The sequence below is a fragment of the Mustela putorius genome, unplaced genomic scaffold (genome assembly GCF_011764305.1).
Source record: "Mustela putorius furo isolate JIRA1106 unplaced genomic scaffold, ASM1176430v1.1 tig00000421_pilon_pilon_pilon, whole genome shotgun sequence".
NCBI classification, from domain to species: Eukaryota; Metazoa; Chordata; class Mammalia; order Carnivora; family Mustelidae; genus Mustela; species Mustela putorius.
This window is the reverse complement of record NW_025421375.1, coordinates 7,814,713-7,836,304: the sequence shown is the minus strand read 5'-3', so window position 1 is coordinate 7,836,304 and position 21,592 is coordinate 7,814,713. Positions and strand designations below refer to the sequence as shown.

Genomic DNA, 21,592 nt, shown 5'->3' with positions numbered 1-21,592 from the left:
GAGTGGAGGGTATGGTCTGGGGACAGGGAGGAAGATTTGATTTATAGGTATCAGATTAAATTTACTGCCTAGGGAATTAATAAGTAACCTTTACCTGTGTTGTGTATTTGATTTTTTTTTTTTTTATCTGCAGGATTTGAACACTGGGAATATATGAATATTACTTGCCTTTAAAATGCTATGTCTTTGAAGAAAAGAAAATAAAGCTTTGAACTTTGAGTTATGGGCTTTGCTGATATTCATCTCTCTTAAATATATATATTTTTTCAATTTGGCTTTTCTTCAGATCATTTTACTTCCCATCTTGAATGTTTAGTCTATGACTCCTAGAGTTCAATGGGAATAATTCCTTGTTTTTTTTAGACAGCTAATGTCTTGATTTTTGACATAGATATACCTCACATGCCACAAAATTGTTTTGAAATTAGTTTGATAAGAGTGAGATGTTCATAAATTATACCATTTGGGTTGTGGATATTTTGCCTGATAACTACATTACTGGTACAGACTGACCGTTTTCCTAGGTTGGGGGAATGGTTCTCTTTTTCATTGCACGAAGATGGAAGTTTTCCTGAATGATACTGATTAGGGAATATAAAGCAATTTTCTGGGTTTTGGGAAAGCATGGCTTGAGTTCAAAACTGGTTAGGTTGTTTGTCTTTTCAGGAGTGGCTGTAAGCTTCTCCAAAGGCAGGATGGTTCATTCATTTTGTAAACAATCGAGTGATACGTTGGCTATGAATAGAATTCCATTCCAGTAGTGAAGGTCCTATGATTTTCCTAAACAGCAGCAAGTTTTTAGCCTTGGATAGACAGAGTTAAAGGTAACTAGAGACCACAGTTTCTCCCCTTCGTTCCTTACCTGTGGGAGACCAGGAGAGCAGCTGGAAGATGAGGCAGGGGACCTCGTAGTACAAACTAGTTCTTTCTGGAAACTTTAAGCACCAGCTTCAGCATCTTATCAGCTAATGTCTTTTCTGCCATGATTTTAGGTAATAAGTCTAGACAAATATGGATCCACTCACACACATATGCCCCCCCCTTGTTTTTCCTTGTTCTGATTCAGTAATTCTGTTTTAGAATCGCAGCATCAAACAGTCATTAGCCACGACACATTTCTATAACATTTCTCAAGTGAGGGTGGTTTTGTTGTCATTACAGAATGCCTAGTGAGTTCTTATTTACTCCAGATTCCTCTCTATTCCAGTCTTCTATTAATCAACAAATGCTGATACACAGAGACAGTGAAACTTCCGTTCCTTGCCTTTGGGGCATAAACCAGCTGGTGGAGGCCCTTAGACCTCCCCTGGAAGAGGGAATGTGCAGGGCTCTCCTACAGTAATGACCGCTCTTCCTCCTGACAGTTCAAAGTTTCGTAAAGGTGGGCCGTGATCTAGCCCTTGAAGAATAAGTCAGAAGATTTATTGCCATGTACCTGATACCAATTTGCGTTGTAGGAGTGTGACGTTATTTTATTTTCAATTCTTTGCCAATCTTCTAGAAATACTGCCTTTTGAACCCCTCCCCCCCTTTTAAACTAGCGAGTTGGACTATCGTTTCATATATTTATTTACTACTCACTCCTTGGAGGGTTGCCAGTTAGCGGGCTTCCCCCATTTCTCTCATTTATTGTCATGACTGCTTTTTGTTCGTGTTAGCATATAGAAGACAGGATGTTTGTTGGAATTGTGGTAAAGGTATAGATTGATTTATGGGAAATTAACCTTTTTTTGTCATATTCCATCTTCCCTACCGAAGAGCATGCTGTAGTTTTTCGTTTATTCAGGTGTCCTAGCTCTCTCGATAAAGTGATAGAGCTTTATTTATGGGTAATATGTGTTTTGAGTTTGTTAAGTTTTTGTAGCTTTTGTAAATGGAGCCCTTTTGTTCCATTGTATTTCGGAAGTTGTTATTCCAGAATGTGATTATTGTACTCTGGAGAAAAGCTATATATATATTTTTTGTGTGTTACCTTGTTTCTGGAGATTCTTTTGATTCCAGTACTTTTTCAGTGAACTTTCTGTGTTTTTTCCAAATAGTAATTTTCTACAAGTTAATTACGTATGGATCATCTTTGTTTGTTATATTTATTATATGCGCTGGGGGTTTCAAAACAGTTTTGAATCATGCTGGCATTAGTGGTCATTCTTGTTGAATGCTACAAGAGTTCAGTGAAAATATTTTGGCAAACAAAAAAGGAGAGCTCAACACTTGAATAGAACTGATGACAGACAAAAATGCGTTTTAGGAAATGTATGATTAACTATGGCTTGTGTGTGAAGGAAGTGTTACTTTATGGCTGAGAATGATATGTACACTTGTGCAAGCGTCTACTATTATTTTATCATTATTTTGGCAATTGTGTATTGATGTGTTCTACAGATCTAGTGCACATTTTAGATCAGGTGAAATCTGTTTGCACAGCACAATTACAATTAATGATACTGATTTATTTGTCATTAAAAAATCTAAAAATACTGTCCTTATTTTTAAGTCCCACTCCAGGGGGAAATCATTGTTAAGTTTGTTGTTTACCCTTCTAGTCTTTTCTGTAGATATTTAATCACTCTGTGTACACACACTCACGTCTGCATGTGTTTATATATTCTTTCACAAAAACAGGATAATTTAGAGCAGAAAGTGTAGTAACTTCTTAGAAACTTAGCAGTAAAATATATTGTGCATCTCTTTTTATGTGATTGATGATTTTAAATGTCTTGGCTTAGTGTTCTGTACTACATTATTATGGTCGTAACATTTCATAGCTATTTTTGGAGCATATGAGAAATAAGCAGGTGAAAGTATATCACAGCAAATAACTTACTTGAGAATAGGAGGTATTGTTTAGGTTTCCTTATTTATATAAATCAACTGTTAGGAGCCAGTTAGTGAAAAACTGTCTTAAAATCATGTGTGAGATATATATTTCCCTAAGAGAATTTTACCAATTACAAGCAATTTAGATATGTAAAATCCAGTCATTAACTCAAGTCATAAATATGCTTTTTGCTTTAAAAATCTGATTAAGAAAAATACAGATTTTGTACCAGGGGTCTTACAAGTTTGATTCGTATTTTCAAAGACCTTTGCCATACTCCTTATCTTTTGAAAATATTTAACTGAGTTCAGGATGTGAGTGTGATTATATAATTATTGTTTTCTGGGTCATAGTGTTCTTATGTTCACAATTTGTTTTCAGAATATCATTAAATGTTTTGAATACTTGGGGTAAGTACCATACTAGGTCCTGGCAGTACTAAGCAGAATTAAAGGGGAAAAAAAGGGGGGGGGGTTCTTTTTATAGATTTTATAGGTTACAGACTAGTAGGGGACCAGAGAAGCAGATTTCAAGTGCACTAAAATGTTGCTTATATATAGGATATGGAGGGGAGATTTATAATTTGGGGAGAGGGGCACTTATGAAGAAGATTCTGAATGGGGAAGACAGGAAAGAGAAGTACTTTGGGGATTGAGTTTTAAAAGATGAGTGAGTTTCTCCCAGGCAGGTGGGTAATTAGGAAAGTCTCACAGTGCTCTGAGGGCATAAAAGCCAAAAGAATAGAAACCTTTCTGGTTCTGTGAGCTGTAGGCAGTCAGGTGTGTCCATTGAGGAAGCATTATGCAATGGAGACCTTCCTCCAGCTCAGCAGTACAGGGTCATGGTGGTAGAATGACTGTTCTGTGTTCGCAAACAAGAGTGGAAAGTTAAAGGAATAAGGTGGAGAGCATGGGGGAGAATGTATTAGAATTCTGCCATGATAGCTTCTTCATGAAAACTTCGAAGAGGCCTAAATGGAAAATACAGTGACACCAGAAGGAAAAGTTGAGGGCCCCTGGGAGGCTCAGTTAGTAAACGTCCGACTCTTGATTTCAGCTCAGGTCATGATCTCGGGGTTGTGGGAGGGAGCCCCACGTCAGGCTCTGCGCTCAGAGAGGCGTCTCCTTGCCGTAGTCTCTCTCTCTCCCTCTCGCTCTCCCCCCTCTCTAAAATAAATACCCCCCCAACCTTCCTTGATAAGATTTCTCCCAAAGATCAGTTGGCTGGATTGCCCTTTTGTGCACACCATCTTGAGCCAAATCTTTTATGATACGTTCATATGCCTGTGAATAATCAATCAACTACAATGATATTATTGTTGTGTTTCGTAGATGGTGAGATCTGCATTTTAATATCTTTGAAGCTGGGGATATGTCTGGTAGTAGGATTTTTTCTGGCTGTATTTTCTTCTTTGTGTGGCATACAATAATGTTGAATCTGTTTATGATCAATGGCATCTTACACTTGAAATACATTAATATTTCGCTGATTGTCATTTAAAAAATCATGTGTATTATTTTTAAATTAAGTTTTCTATTTTAATCTCCTTGTGGTTAATGTAGTGTTACATTAGTTTCAGGTGTGTAATACCATCTTCCAACAATCCTGTATTCCTCAGTGCTCACCATGATGAATGTACTCTTACTCCCCATCGCCTGTTTCACTCATCACTGCACCCACCCCACCTCTAGTAACCATCAATTTGTTCTCTTCTAGTTAAGAGTCTGTTACTTGGAATTGTGTCTCTCCCCCAAGCCACCTCTATTTATTTTGTTACTTAAATTCCACATAGGAGTGAAATCATATGGTACTTTCTCTGACTTATTTTGCATAACCTTATACTCTATAGTTCTATTCATGTAGTTGTAGATAATAAGGTTTCATTCTTTTTTTATGACTGAGTAGTATTCTGTTATATATACATGCCATATCTTTATCCATTCCTCTGTTGATGGACACTTGGGCTGCTTCCATAATTTGGCTGTTGTGAATAATGCTGCAGTAAGCACAAGTGTGCGTGTATTTCTTTGAATTTTTTTTTCAAATTTTTGGATAAATGTTGATTAGTACAATTAATGGATCATAGGGTTGTTCTATTTGTAACTTTTTGAGGAACCTCCATACTGTTTTCCACAGGGGCTGCATCAGTTTGCATTCCTACCAGCAGTGCACAAGGGTTCCTTTTCCTCCACATCCTTGATAACCCTTGTTTCTTGTGTTTTTGATTTTAATCCTTTTGACAGGTTTGAGGTGATAGCTCCTTGTAGTTTTGATTTGCATTTCCCTGATGACGAGTGATGTTGAGCATCTTTCCATGTGTCTTGGCCATCTGCGTATGTCTTCCTTGGAAAAATGTTTGTTCATGTCTTCTGCCTATTTTTTAATCGGAAATTGGATTTTTTGGGTTTTTTTTTTTTTGTCTTATATCCATTCTTTATATATTTTGGATACTAACCCTTTATTGGGTATGTAATTTGTAAATATCTTCTCTCATTCAGTAGGTTGTCTTTTAGTTTCGTTGGTTGTTTCCTTTGCTGTGCAGAAGCTTTTTATTTTGTTATTGTCCCAATAGTTTATTTTTGGTTTTGTTTCCCTTGCCTGAAGAGACATATCTAGAAAGATGTTGCTACAGCCGATGTCAGAAAAATTACCGCTATGCTCTCTCTAGGATTTTTATGGTTTCAGGTATCAGATTTTGGTCCTTAATCTACTTGAGCTTATTTTTATCTATGGTCTGAGAAAGTGGTCCAGTTTCATTCTTTTGCATGTAGCTATTTGTTCAGTTTTTCTAACACCATTTGTTGAAAAGACTATTTTTTCCCACTCAGTGTTCTTGCCTCCTTTGTCGAAGATTTATTGACCATATAATTATGGGTTTGTTTCTGGGTTTTCTGTTCTGTCCCATTGATCTATTTGTCCATTTTTGTGCTAGTCCCATACTGTTTTGATCACTGTAGTTTTGGAATAAAACTTGAAGTCTGGGATTGTGATACCTTCAGTTTTATATTTCTTTTTCAAGATTGCTGTGGCTATTTGAGGTCTTTTGTGTATGCATATGTATTTTCTTTTTTTTTAAGATTTTATTTATTTATTTGACAGAGAGAAATTACAAGTACACTGAGAGAGAGAAGGAAGCAGGCTCCCTGCTGAGCAGAGAGCCCGATGCGGGACTCGATCCCAGGACCCTGAGATCATGACCCGAGCCGAAGGCAGCGGCCCAACCACTGAGCCACCCAGGCGCCCCTGCATATGTATTTTCTACTTTTAAAAATTGTGATTATCTGCAGTGATACATGAGTATCTGTGGTGGTATGTCACTGAACATTTCTGATCATTGCTGCAATACAGATTACAGAGTTTGGAACGGTCATTTTGCTTTTAGGGTCTGACATGATTTATGGTTGTTGCCCTCTAATTGTCTGTTTCTTTTTTTTTACAACTTTTTTTTGTGTCTGAGGAAGCCGTGACTGCTTGTCATTTGGCAGTTCCCATACTCAGCAGCTGAGTAGTCAGGTATAATAATTCTAAGATCAACAGAGACAATTGAAGGTGGGGTGAGGCAAGAGGGTAGGTCTGTTTTTTAGGTTTTAAACAGTCAAGAGGTGTAATATAATGTGTTAAAAACAATTAGTATTGGAAACAATAGGAATAAGTAAATGGCAAGGACAGATGTTTGGTGTCCCCCATTATGAGAGGGGTTTATTACCTGAGAAATAAATGCACAGTCATTGGAATTCCTCTCGGATAAAAATAATAAAATGAAACCACTCCTTTAATGCCTCTTATACTAATTATCTTCTTAGTCAATAAGCATTCTCCTCTTTGGGACTTAACAGAGCTCTCTGTAGTTTTATGATAATCTATTGTTAAACCTCCTGACTGGTAATAGGTAAGGAATTCCTAATGTTCATATACCACCTCTTAAATTCAGCAGTGACTAAGATAGGGAAATAGAGGATGTTATGATAGAGAGTCTAGATTTCTTAGGTTGGTCAATAAAGGTCTAAACAGGCATCTAGAGGAATCTGTAGAATTGGTTAAACTGGACAGGATAAGAGAAGACTGAATTTGGAGTACGTTTCTTCAACACATGTAGGTTGGAGGTTTTAGATGTCAGAGGCTTTTAGCCTCTGGAAGCGGGATGTCCTCAGCTGTAGATGGTAAAGAGTTGGGAGAGGCCAATACTGTATTGTCAAGGTAATAAGGTAAAATTAGGAGCTGAAATTTCAAAAGGCATTGTTTAATAAAATCTTTTGCATTCATGTGTCCTCTCTTACATATTAAGGGCGTTGTTTTCTTGTTTGCACAATAAAGTGGAGACCTACTCGTTGGAACTTGTCTAATTCAAAGTTAGTACTGAAATTTCTAAGGAAAAAAATATCCAGAATAGTACAAAGTTGTATGTCGTCCAAAACTAGAGTAAAAATGGACATATAATTCCTTGATGTGGAAATGAAAAGATCTCGAAATATGTGAATCCTAATATATGATTGACAATAGCCTAAAATGATGAAATGAGAATAAGCTGCAGCAGGAGGGACTTAGGTGAGAAGTAAGTAGCTATTTCCTGAAATACGGAACTCTAGAAATGATGCCAGTTGAGGAAGGCATTTAAAAAGGCCTTCTCTGCATAATTTTAAGAAGCCATTAAGTTCTTATTTATTTGGATTGGCTTTAAGGTGTGGTCATCTTGAATTAGAGAGAGGTGTTTTGAATGACTTCCTTGTTCCTTCTGGCCCTAGAGTTGAATACACTTTTGAATGACAGTTTGCCAGTTTGATTCTAGTGGTGAAATTGTAGGAAAGTTAACCAGATGAGGCTGTGAAAGAACATGTGGTGAGGATTTGGCTCACCACAGTTATTTTAATGGACAGCCAACTCTTTCCCCATACCAGTGGCTCTGTAGTATCCATAATCTCTTTTTTTGAATCATGTCCTCATGTGAGTAATAACCCTTTAAATCATTTCCTTTTGTGTTTCTGTCCTTTAACTGAGTAGAAAACCTTCCATCACCCTGGCAGTGACAGGAAGACGTCAAGACCTGGTTCTCTGAAGTTGTCACTACTTGGTGACCACAGTGTGATCTGGCCCAAATCAGTGACAATGCACATTTTTTAGTGCTAAGGAAGGAACTTTTCTTTTGTTTGACTGAAGGAAAAAAATTCTGCTTTAGCTCTTCAGACAGTCTTGACTTTGCTAAGTAGCTTGTAGCCTCTTTGAAGTAAAAGTGAAGTAACTGAATTTTCTCCAGTGCTCCATGACTAGGAAGTGGGAGGAATTCTTAACTGGCAATATGTTGTTGAAAGAAGGATCTACAGGATGTTGAGCTGGGGTGGGTGGTGGTGGGAGTGGGTAGAGAGCAATTTGATTCCTACTCGCCGTAGGCATCTCACAGTGACATCAGGGATGGCAAAATCAGGTAATGGTGGAATGAGAGGCTATTCCTCAGGTATCTCAAATTAAATTGTTGCAGGTCCGAGGTCTTTCAGATTCCTGAGGAAAATAGGAAAATGGCTGTTGTGACACCAGTTGGGGAATTAAATCAAGAAGTACCCAAGAGTCTGAGATGGAAATTTAGCCGATTTCGCTGTTTCAGCTGTGTGACTGAAATACATAGTTTCCCCATTAGGAAAAATATATGGATATTCCATTTCCTCAGAATTGCCCTTTGAGAGTTCATCAAGGAAAGCTTGGTGTTCAGTAGCAGGTGACTGGCAATAGTTTGCTCCTTCTGATTCTCTTCTTCCTTTAGGTTCTTGAATCATAAGTAAGTTTTTACCAATAATACTTTTCAAGGCTTACCTTTAGGAATATCTATTAAATACCTCTTCTGAAACCCACTGTGATCTTGTGTGAGTGTGTGTGTGAGAGTGTGTGTGTGTGTGTGTGTGTGTGTGTGTTACCCCTGCACCTTGCCACTGCTGCTGACACTATAATCATTTATTTACAAGCCTGTTCTTCAAACAGAGTCATCTGCTCTGGCTGTCTTTGTATTTGTAGCACCTAGCACTTAATAAATAGGCGGTTAGTAGAGAACTTATTGAGCATCTGCTGTCTACACATCACTACATGAGGCATTCTGAGATCTTAAATGGGTTCTTATTTCTAGAAGGGTAGGAAGGTTTATCCAGTGATTTAGTGCATGAATCCTTTGTGAATTAAGCAGTCATCTTTCTGATTCCATTGGGCTAGCTTTGTGCAGTGGCAGTATCGCAGCCAATGAGGTTTATCTGAGGTGCAATTATTGCTAGTTGATTCTCTTGGGCTGTACTGAAATGCACTTGTGTCTTAAAGAGTCAAATGGCCCTGAAGTGCCCAGCCCATAGGGTGAGGCTGCCTCGCCAACATAGAGGAAAAGGAATCCTGACCCTCTTGGCAGAGGCAGGTCAGCAGTAGACTGGCTCTGTCATTCCACCATTGTGGAGTTTCCAGATGGAAATTTGTCTTTGCTCAAGTCAACCTGGCGATTACTCAAGTGGTTCAGTTTGCATGGAGGGAAACTTCCAGAACTGGAAGCACTAAGATGAAAGGCAAGGAGCCAGGAGTGAAAGCAGTGGAGGCCTTGTCCCGGGGTAGTGGAGGCGTCGTTTCCCTTGCTTATGTATTTCTGGGTCCCCTTTCTTTGAAGACGTAGGAAGGATTAAAATGGAAAGGCCCCAGTATGCCCCAACAACAGGTTTGTGGCCTATGATTTGGCTGTCATGGAAGCAGCAACAGTTGTTTGTGCTAACTTATGATTTTATTTTAGCTCTCATATTTTTTCATCTACATTTTGCTTGCTTTGTTGTCTTAAATCTACTTTCCAAAGACGGAGGCAGGGGGAGAGAAGATCCAGGGTTTGGCAAAGGAAGGGAGCAGATAAAATACCTTTTGTATTTGTAGAAAGGACTGCATCTTGTTACAGGCTGCGATATTTTCACATTTTATGTTTTCGGGACACCGGAAGCTTAACTCAGTACTGCGGAAGTATTGTGTCACAGTGATAGGCTTTAGATAATTTCTACTTATATTTGCACATAATTTATCCTGTGTATTGTAGGTATTACAGCACTGTTCAAAGTTATGGGAATTAAACCATTGTGGTACATTATTTCTCTGAAAAATATTTCACAAATTTATTCAAATTTGGTTCTGTCCACAGATGAATATTGTTATCTCTGTGACATTTCAGATGTGGATTTTGATAACTGTGTACTTCCAATGCCTTTACCTTTCAAAACAGTGTTATTCACAGCATCCCCAGAAAGCAAGCTAGGACAGATTACTACCCAAGTCAAGCTAAGGAAACTGAGTCACAGAAAAGTTGTGACATAGCCTGAAATGTCATACTTATTCAGTTAGGGCGACGCAGAACTTTAAACCGAAGTACCTGACTTCTCTAAGCTTTATTCCTCTTGCTCTCTCTGAACTGCTAGCTTTGAGTCAAATAGGTTAACTCTTCCCAGGGGAAGGTCTCAGCTAATTTGAAAACCTTCTGGTTTCTTTTTCAGGATTTGTTTGAGGCAGGGACAGGGGATCATCTGTATTCCCTCTTGTAAAATACAACAACAATAATAATAATGATGATGTTACAGGAAAAAAAGCTCTTTTGTAGATGTAAAGAGACACCAACAGCAGTAACAACATAAAAAGCAAATGAATTAGGGAATAGTTGTGCTTAAAATCACCCTTCACAGTAATTGCCTTGGGGTGTAAGTACAAAGTTAAAAACTTTCATAAGAAACTTAAAAGCATATAAAGAGCCAGCAACTCCCTCCCCCCAACCTCCCCAAACAGCCAACAGCATTATGTCATATTAGAATATTAAATTTACGGAGGAAACCATTTTAAGCAGTTTCTTCCAGATGAGCCATCCCCCCACCCCCACCCCCTCAGTAATTAAAGAGATCCCTCATGTTAGGAGTAACAGAGAAAACAAATTCAGGCCCTGCCAGATGAGGGCAGACCAGGATCTCTTTAATCCAGAGTCTTCAAATCCAAACCGTCATGAGGTGCTGTCAATCTCTTCCTTCATAGTCTCTGAAGTTCATTGGCACAGCTGTTGTTCCCCTCGGAGCCCTCTGTGGAGCGTGGGTTCAGAGTTCCTAGAGATGGGACTGTGCCTCTGCAGAAGCCAGCCCTCCCCCCTTCCCTCCAGGTGCTTGCACAAACACAGCCTTATTTCTAAGTGCAACTAGACTGTGAAGTAAGTAGGAGTCACTCACCACACAGGAGGAGAGCTGAGAGATTAAAGTGACTTGCCCCCGTCATAGCTATTACGTGGTGGATTTAGAATGGACACCTGGTCGTCTTATTCCCGGAGTTGTGTCTTAACTGCAGTGAAAGTTTGAGGCGGAAGGGAAGCCGAGGTCACTCTGATCCTAGACTGGTAGGGCTTCGTGAGACCATGATGGGTAGTTGGAGATGTCCCTTGACAGAGTACGGTGTCACACCCCGCAGTTCACCAGCCATAATTCTGCATCCTATTTCTGGCTTACTTTCAAGAGGTGTGTGTCTGTCAGTGGGCCGATGGTTATTGAGCACCTGTTCTGTGTTGGGTATGGTACTCGGCCCCGAGTCCTGTGCTTTCACAGAACCCACCTCCCCTCTCCTCTGCGCACCTGTTCAGTGAGAGCCAGCACTGTTTATAGAGCCCTGCAGGCACGGCCAAGTACATCACGTTAACTTCAGTTCACATATATGAGCTAGAGGCGTGAGGGGCTGCCCCCGAGTGCATTGCTACCAGTGTGGAGGGAATGCCAGATCTCCAGCAGGCTGCTGGAACCACAGCCATATTCACTCAGCTCTGGGGCAGGGCTGAGGGTGTCCTTGTATTTGAGCAAGGCTGTGTTTCTCTGGATCCAGCCCGGATGATGACTGGACTTCTTCCTTGGGCAGTTGTAAATAGGGGATAAAGTTGACAAAGGCTAGAACAGAAGCACTCCCTCTGCTACCCACTTAAAACAAAACAAAAACAAAAAACCAACAACAACAAATTGTAACTGTTTTACAGGTTAGTAATCTATGAAACATACAGTCAGAGAAAATATTCCTTTTTCTTTGGGATTTTCTTTGTAGCTTTTCTATCCCCATGATTGCTCATCTCATTTTAGGGTAAAAGTGAGCTTGGAGATACAACGCACGACACTGGGATTCGTTCCTCTCAGCGCATCATTGAATGGGACGGCGGAGGCTGGAAGACACCAGCTCCAGCCCTCATTTTATAGAAGGAACTGAGTCCTGGGGAGAAAGGATGTTGCTCTGCTTGGACCTTGGGTCCCAGAGCAGGGAAGAGAGGGGGCGTTTCGGAGGGGTTTCTCCTGTCCTCTTTTATCTTCCTTTATGCTCAGGTTGGTGGTCAGCTTCAGTTCTGGGGGTGGCTTCCATGTTGGAGAGGTCTGCTTTCAAAGACTTTAACTGGGTCTGTGAGACTACATCAGGGTCTGTAGCCCACTGCCTTTGTAACCCAGAACCTCTGTTTCCCATTCTCTCTCAAATACTACTTTAAAACAAACGAAAAAAACAAAACAAAACAAAACAAAAACAAAGCATAAGCACCTTGTGAGTTGATTGCCTGAAAGAGAAAAAAAAAAAGGCTTTGAGATTTCCTATGATGACTGATGGAACAAACCTTGAAGTTAACACATTAGACTTTTTCATTTTTGTTCCAGTTTTCTCCTCACAAATAGAAGAATTTAATAAGAAAGGAACCCATGGTTCCAAAACAAATAGGGTCTAAGTCCAAGACATCTAAAGCTTGTGTGGAATCCCTCCGGCATTTATTCCACTAGGCCCCAGGGAAGGGAGGAGACAAAAGTCCATATCCCTGTTGTAGTCAGAGTTGGTTCAATTAAAGGTGAAACTGTCTGTCAGACTATTTATAGCATGTTTATAACATGATGGAAAAAACAAAAGACCATAGGTTTTGAAGCCCGGCCTTTATTCACAGATAGTAAAGACTTTTTGTTTTAAAGGATAGATTCCCTAACATGCTCTATAGTAATTGGTAAGAATTTAAACCATGATATGTTAGCTAATTTGGTAATTGTTATCCTATTCATTATTAACAATTTGTGTTTCATGTTGAGAAGTTAAGGAAATGTCACTTTTTTTTTTTAATTTATTTTATTTATTTGACAGAGATAGACATAGTGAGAGAGGGAACACAAGCAGGGGGAGTGGGAGAGAGAGAAGCAGGCTTCCCTTCAAGCAGAGAGCTGGATGCGGGGCTCGATCCCAGGACCCCGGGATTATGACCTGAGCCGAAGGCAGACGTTTAACTATTGAGCCACCCAGATACCCCAAGGAAATGTCAGTCTTTACGATGAAGACATGACTAATTTTTAGATAGAAATAGAGGGGCTTCAGGATATTGTCTTAGAATGTAAAATATTTTTCATTTTAAATACTTAGAAAATTGGGTTTCATTGGCATTTCCAAGGAATTTCAACCAGGTAGGATATGATTAATAGAGCTTCCAATATAATTCTGTGAACTTTTCATTGAATTTTTGCTTTATAGCTATATATTATCACTTATTCTAGCCCCCATCTCCTTGCTTTTGAATTAAGGTACCATCACTTTATTTTAAAGGTATAAATTCATTGGGGGTTTTGGGGATACTATTTTACAAGTGACTGCTGCTATAACTTATATTTGCATAATAAAGGAGGAATGAGGTATGCTGAAGTCTACAAAGAAACTTTGCTACATGACGTATTTGACTCTGAGATTCATTCATCAAAGTAAAGTTGCTGTCTTGAGGGCTCTGGGTGGAGGGTGGGGTGAGCCTGGTGGTGGGTATTACGGAGGGCACGTATTGCGTGAAGCATTGGGTGTGGTGCATAAAGGATGAATTTTGGAACACTGATAAAAATAAATAAATAAAAGTAGAAATAAAAAAAAAAGTATTTCTCTGATTTGGGTCTTTCTAGCTTGTTTAGAAAACAAACCCACCGACTTGCCTTTTTAGTTCTCCTAGAGAAGATGGCACAAAACCATGAGAGTGTATAGCAGTTTTCCCTTCTGTTTTGTTAGCCTTATTTATCACGAGGCCTTTTATCCAGAAATGTCTTCCCCAAATAGCAGCATTTAATGTTGGAATAGTCATTTCCTAACTGTTTTTGGAATACTTAGGAAATTTTTTAGGTAGCATTCTCTTACTTGCTATTTAGGAAAATAAGCACTAGCGAAATGTGTAGTTTGCTCCAGTAGGACAGTTTTGTTGCTAACTGAAATAACACTCTGACTGATCACTTTACTGGTATGGCTGTCTTCACCCCATCAAAATCAAGTATCTATATTTTGGAGAAGGACTCAATTTTGGTGGATTGGTAGCCTTCATATTTAGGTCATACCAAATTCCTGGAAAATATAGGTAATGTAAATCAAAGTAATGAAAGTCAAGTGTGATTTTGTCATAAAGCTAAAATGAAAATGGTGGCTTCCATTCCTGACTCAAGGACTTTTTTTTTTTTTTAAGATTTTATTTATTTATTTGACAGAGAGAGATCACAAGTAGGCAGAAAGGCAGGCAGAGAGAGAGAGAGAGAGAGAGAGAGGAGGAAGCAGGCTCCCTGCTGATGTGGGACTCCATTCCAGGATCCTGAGATCATGACCTGAGCCGAAGGCAGCGGCTTAACCCACTGAGCCACCCAGGCGCCCCTGACTCAAGGACTTTGAGCCAGGTTTTTGTTTTTGTTTTTGTTTTTAAATAAATGAGCCAAGCACCATATTTGATCAACTGTAAATGGTGTATTTCTGATCCTGTTGGATTGTCTTTAATATGCACGACTCATTTTAATATAGCAGTCTAATAGTAGCAGGTTGTATGAAATTGTTTAAAATACATTAACACATTCTTGCATATTTCTTAACCAGAGACCATTTGTGCTTTTTTAATACAACAGTTCAGAATTTGAAATTATACCATCAAGTTAATAAAATGCAGGCTTGTTTCTAGGAGGGGAGATTTGATGTGAATCTCTGTAAAAATTTGTAAAGAGTTAGTGGTATGTGATGTTGCTTTTTAAAGGTAGATTACTGAGGAATATCTGTTTAGCTGCACTCTTTCACATTATAAAAAGTTACTGTAGAAAACATAGCCATTACCAATCAAATAGTTGGCATTTCTGCTGTGTTTGAATTTTTGCTTTCTAGACTGCCTTCCCATCAGCACAAATAACTTCACCTTGAGCCTTAAGGTTGTATAAATCACACCGACCTTTAAAATGCATGAATCAACTCTTAAGGCAATGGATTCTTCATTCTTTCTGTTCCTTTTCTCTTGCCATTGCTTTATAATGTCAAGTAGCCTTAAAGCTTTGGCTTGATAAGTGGACATTATAATAGGCTCATAGTCTTTTGGTGAATTCATAGAATCAAGTTATTCTAGGTCAGCCACAAGTCTTGGGTATTGACTTATGACAATAAAGTCCTCCATTGGCAAGAACACTGTTCTCAGCACCTATCAACTATTTGAAAATATTCAACGAGTCCAGATGGGATTTAGAATCGAAATATTTAGAAGATTTTCTTGCAAATGCGTATGTTTATTTAAAGTGCTTTTCATGGTCGCTGCCTTCAGAATCCCTTTACAAGCTGTGGAAGAAAATTGCTTTCAATAAATTAGAGTCCTAGGACATATATTTGGTCTGCTTTGATTCCCTTTTTGGTCAAAGTGCTTGTAGGGCACTATCTTCGTGAGCTAACAACTAGATCAGAGAGGAGGCTGGCTGTATGTAGGATGAATTGGAATCAGGATGTCATAGAAGCTAAGATGTGATGCTCAGGGTCTTTGCTGAATGAAGGCAGAAGCTTTGAGGGGTAGACTGAGGCTTGTAGCATATGAGTGAGGACATTCATGCACAGGAACAGACTGACAAGTTACAGCAGGTCTGTTTATAAGCAAGGACTTGACAAATAATTGACTTAGTATACTAAATATTACTTGTGGGCCAGCTAGTCGTTGAAAATGAAAGTACTCACAACTGCATTTGGACTTTAATATCTACTGAAAGCTAATTGTTAAGGTGTTCTAGTCTTCTAAATTTAGCTAGCATTTACATAATAACAGATGCAAGCTCTTTATCACTCCTCCAAACCCCCTCCTCCAGTGTACTCACTCACTCAACCCATTTATTTAAGTAGGTTGTTATAAAAGTTTCTGTGTGGTCTGGAGTTTAAGTTACTGAAGAATCTTTTGTTTCTAATCAGTCTAATAATTAAAAAGAGTTATAGAAATAATGTCAGGGTCCTCAGAAATGATATATTGCAAGTCTGGGAGCCAAGAGACAGAAAAAGATACTCCCGGCCAACACTTAAAAATCAGAAGCAGCTGCAGGAAGGTCAGAGTCCCCGTGTGTCAAGGGGCTGGTTATTTTATCATCAGTGAAAGAAATCGACTTTGTTCCATGTCTCTAGGCATTTGACACTTCTATTGGGCATCATCTCTAGCCTTCTAGGAACAGACGTCAAGAATGTGGTACAATAAATTCTACTTACGCAATGACTAGAAAGTACAGTAGTAATTTGCAAGTTGCACAATAATTATTTATGTATTGTGCTTCATCGTTGTACACGGGCCAGGCTTTGAGTCTGTTACTGTTATAGAGCCTGAAGCTACTTTGCTCTTTGAGTTTATTAGCACAGTTGGGTTTTTTGGCCTTTTTTTTTTTTTTTTTTTTTTTAAAGGATTATGGTTTTCATAGCAGTGACATTATGGGATTGCTGTGTTCTTGACATTTCTTATGGGAAAAGTTTGCATATTATCTGGTGGATTATGCTTGAATTTTGGATCCAGTTCCTTCCTATTCCTTGCCGACCAATGAAAAGCAACTTGTTTAGCCTCTGATGTTTAGAAAGTTCTTCTGTGACCATGTCCATATTTTCCTGGCAGGGTCTGCTTGAGCAGTAAACAGATGTACCTTTTGTGCTATTATCACATGAAGAGCCATAAGCTTACTCTAGAGCATTTTATTTGTTTTATTGTTCATTCTGTTTTTTTTTTCTTTTTCCAAATACAGTTGGTGAAACTAGGTGTTACAACAATTTCTGTATTATTAAAATAGTGTTAGAAAAAATTTGGGGGGGGGGAGCAATTGTATACATACATTCCTTCAGTCCTTTCAAAAATAGTGATGTCTTAGAAAATGGTGGAATTTATGAGTTGAAGGAGGTACCTTACCCAGTTGGTGGAGGAAGAAACAGCTTGTTAACTGAAGCAATGAAAAAAAACTGAATCCCAGAAAGAGCCACTCTGCTTGGATGAGGATTAGTATATGAGAGCATCTCTAGGGCCGCAGCTCTCACACTTAAGCAGGCATCAGAATCGCCTGAAAGATTTGGGATAACAGATTGTTGGGGCTTACCTACCCTAGTGTTTCTGCTTCAAGAGGACTGGGGTAGGGACGGAGAATTGGCATTTCTCATGAGTTGCCCAGGTGATGTCTCACATGGCTGATCCAAGGACAACGGCTCTAGTAAAATTAAACTAATGGAGTCTTAGCTATGGTTTTGATTTTTTTTCTTCTTTCTTCTTCTTCCCCCTCCCCTCCATCCTCTCCTTTCTCCTCCCTTCATCCTCTCCTTTCTCCTCCCTTCATCCCCGTATCCCTCCTCTCCTCCTTTCCCTCCCTCCCTCCCACCTCTCTTCCTCCTCCTCCTCCTCCTCCTCTTCTTCCTCCTCCTCCTCCTCCTCTTCTTCCTCCTCCTCCTTCTGTTTCAGTGGTAGTAACACCACAGAGAAGGGACAGAATTAAACTTTGTTCGTGAGGGTGTCTGACTTTTGGTTGACTAGAAGAAGATTGAATTGTCATTAAGTTGCTGAACTCATATTAAGGAAATATTATGTTTAGAACTTATTTCTAAATTTGGTTTACTTTGTATTATAGATTATAAATGGTTATTCTTTTAACAAGAACTGCTATCTTCAAAACATGCATGTGGTTTCGCTATGGTTAGTTTAACCATAGATGTTTGTTCCATCCAGAAAATGAACTATTGCTACTAGATGGGGCACTTTGATTTAATGGTACAACCTGGGGATAGGTGGGGAAAGGGGCTTAGTTTTTAGTTGGGCTCTAAAATATCTGGATCCAAAAATACCTAACTATGATTTCTTTGAGGGTAAGTGTTTATTTTATTCATGCTTGTATTTTTAGTCCTGGTGTGTAATAAGCACAATGTTTGTGAGTGACTAGCACTGTACTTGTTTTGCAGATAATTAGGTAGTGATGCTGGGTATCACAGAAGATTAACCTACCCCACAAAAATCCATTAGTGACTTGAAAAATTTGCTTACTAGCTTATTAATATAGTTTATGTTACCTCAAGAAATATAAGGCAAATGAAAATTCTAATAGAATTGAAAAATATTAGGGTTTTTAATATCAACACAAATCTCTAGAAACATACATGTTGGTAGCCATAACACATTATCTAAATGAAGCTGGGATTAAAAGCCATGGAGTGAGGACAGAAGTGTTAAACTGAAATACAAAGTCCTAGTAAACCGTATTTGTCAAAGAAACTTACAAATTTAGATTGTTAATTTAATCTTAATAGTTTAGCAGAATCGTGTTATCCTAATCTTTTTTCCGCAGTCTTCATTTTCCTTTCTTTATTGGTAATGGGGCATAGTATCCACATCCCTAAGACTCCTATATCTGTAAAATGGTGGGAGGTGTTCTTAAGGGTGGGGACGATGTTTTTAATGTCTTAACACCTACCTCTTGGTTAGTCAGAAATTTTGGCTAAATGGCATCTTTTCTTTGACTCCATTTAGTGGAAGTATGCATAACTGTTGGCAAAATAGTCATGTGTTAAGACTAATGTTTGGTAGGAATTTAGCATTTAGAAAATGATTTTCTTGTAACATACCTAAAATACTACCCTGGATGTGCACGATGCTTTCTGTTATTTTAGGGATAGAAGAATCTGGGGTAGAAAGAAGTTATGTAACACGCCTAAAGTTAGTCACTTGAGCTAGGAAATGTCAGAGCCAGGCAGAGAACACAGATTTGCTAGCTCTAAATCTGGTTTCTCTTACAGAACTCAACTATGAACATACTGGTTCCCCACCCATTGGACAATGTGTATAGTGGAAGGTATACATAAGTGATACCAGTTTTCCTTGACTTTCAAATATTTCAAAGTCTAGAAATCTTGCTCTTCTCTGAATTTCTCTGAACTTCATTCAGCATCACCTTCTTGTTTTAAACAATTTTTTATTAGAGTAAGAATTTTCGTTTTGGGGCTTTTTTTGGGGGGGAGGGAGGTGGAAAAATGAGAAGACAAATAATAAGCGCAAAGAAGAAAGTAACTTTTCATCCAAGCATTCAGCACAGAGTGCTGGGCACAGAAGCCATTAATAAGTATCTATTGATTGAATGCCAGGAATTAGCTCCCTGACCTCTGGGTAAATTGCTTAAGTTGTCATATTCCATCTGTAAAAACCGGGTGGCTGGCAGGGATCTTGGGCTACTTATTTCCTTATGTTATGGATTTATGTGACATCAGCGATCTTTCAGGGACTTGGTGAAAGGTGTTAAATAAATCATACCTTTATTATTATCTCTAAGGAGGACATTATTTGAAATTTGCTGTCTTTAAATATCTTATTGCTCCTTATCCTAAGGAGGAAAGAAAATGACTTCTTTGGAGTATATGGTACATGTTTATCTGGAGGGGTAACAGTATGTATGAGAGCGGTTGTATTTATTTATAAATAAATTATCATTATGAAACACTTAAAAACTTCTTCCTGTGATATTTCAAGTTATATTGTTTAGTTTCCGCCCTCCCTGACCCCAGACTACGGTCAAATGGACTCAGAGTTTCTCAGCATTTCTTCATGAAAATAGAATTACAAGGAAAAGGAATTACTAAAGTAGGAAAAGCTTGCTTGATTTCTTTGTAGTCTTTTTCTGGTTGATTGTGTTTGCTCCATGGGCATGATACAAACATGTATTAATTCACACAGTTTACTTAGTTCACTTAGATGCTATCCTAATTAGATGTTATTGTCCAAAAAATTTGACCATATGGAAGAGAAACTAAATTAGACAGTGGGTTTTCTACATATAGGATATGAAAGCACATGAGGAGAATGACTTTTATAAAACACAGATGTACCTGTTGTCTTTTTTTTAAATTGAGATTTTATTTATTTATTTGACAGGGAGAGACACAGGGAGATAGGGAATACAAGCAGGGAGAGTAGGAGAGGGAGAAGCAGGCTCCCCACCGAGCAGGGAGCCCGATGCCATGTGATGCGATGTGGGACTCGATCCCAGTACCCTGGGATCATGACTTGAGCTGAAGGCAGATGCTTAACAACTGAGCTACCCAGGCATCCCAGATGTACCTGTTGTCCTATGATAAATTTAAGTAAACCAGATTTTTCTCCAGATGGGATTTTAATGCTTCTAAAATATTTACAAGCGTGATAAACAACTTTTCTTTTTCCTATTGTTTTAGTACTATTTTATGCCTCACCCAGATTTTCTATTAGCTGAGTTAATGTTTCCATTGTGTAGGTAGTAGTTTACATGGAGTGAGGTACATTCATCCATTTAATTAGATCCCCTGTTAGAATGGGCTGAGACTGGTGGCCGGACATTGAAGTCAATAAACAGGAAGACTACTCTGGAAACATAAATTGCTAGTTTACCCTTTGTAAACTTCATCTTTTTTATATATATATATGAATTAGGCTATAAAAGAATTCCACACCAAAAAAAATGAACTGAAAGTCTCTTAGCAAAATTTATATTTTATTAATATTTGATATTTAATAATTCTAGGGTTAATTTTAAAAGTGTGATATTAATGATTTTACTGGGTAGTTTTACGTGCAAGTTTCATTAGTTTCATAAGAGGAGTGGTTCCCTGTAAAGGTGGTTTGGGAACACAGCTCACCTTCATTCAGTTTTATAATTTATCTTTCAGAACTGACTCAGTGAAAGTTACCATGATCACACTTTAAGAGGAAGAATTTTTCTTCTGATTTACACTGAATGAATGAACATTAGCTAGCTCTTCAGGTTAGGGTCTTAATTATTCTCTTGTTTGACCTTTGCCTGTAACATTTGGTTTGAGTTGTGTTCTTCTCTTTGACTTTAAGATTCAGCCACTGGCAGGAGCCTTATTTAATCTTTCTATTGAGTTGTTTCATCTCCTTGAATAAGGCATAAACCTATTCATCAACCTATCTTTCATATGGGCATGCTGTTCTGGAATACTATTAAGATTGAGTGCATTGTGGCAGGGTGCATTCCATTTAAAAAGCAATGTAATATGTTTCAGTGTGATTAAGAACAAGAGTGTTACAAGTGTAATATATAGTAAAATCATAACACTCAAGGGCTTTTTACATAATGTGCTATTCCTAATGCGCAAACAGTTGATTTAATTTTTTACTTTAGCTTTCTAAGAGCATGATGTTTCTCATAAATGCTGCCAGTATGTTCTGATCTTTCATTCCTTAATACTTGAGTTGATCTGCTGCTATAACTAAATTATATCAAGTTCCTGAGGAATCAAATTTCTAGTTTGATTTATACATGTAAAACAGGGTCCTACTCAGTGGATTTAATCTGACTTCCTAATTGAAATGGAAACAAGAAGATGAAAATCTAATTTATAGAAAAAAAATTTTTTTTTTTTTTTGGTATGGGACAGCCTCTGTTAAGGAAATTAAATATTCACTTATTTCTTGGTCTAATAAAAATAAACTAATCCATTAAGAAAGAGGCTTTAGGGGCTTCTGGGTGGCTCACTAGGTTAAAGCCTCTG

The 21,592-nt window shown here is 38.3% G+C and overlaps 1 protein-coding gene and 1 pseudogene across 2 annotated transcripts in view; both read left to right on the top strand.

Annotated features, from left to right (window-relative positions):
- Positions 1–21,592, top strand: part of MLLT3 (MLLT3 super elongation complex subunit) — a 280,958-nt gene that overhangs the window by 123,034 nt on the left and 136,332 nt on the right. The gene's annotated exons all lie outside the window — the stretch shown is intronic.
- Positions 9,009–9,105, top strand: LOC123392007 (annotated as a pseudogene).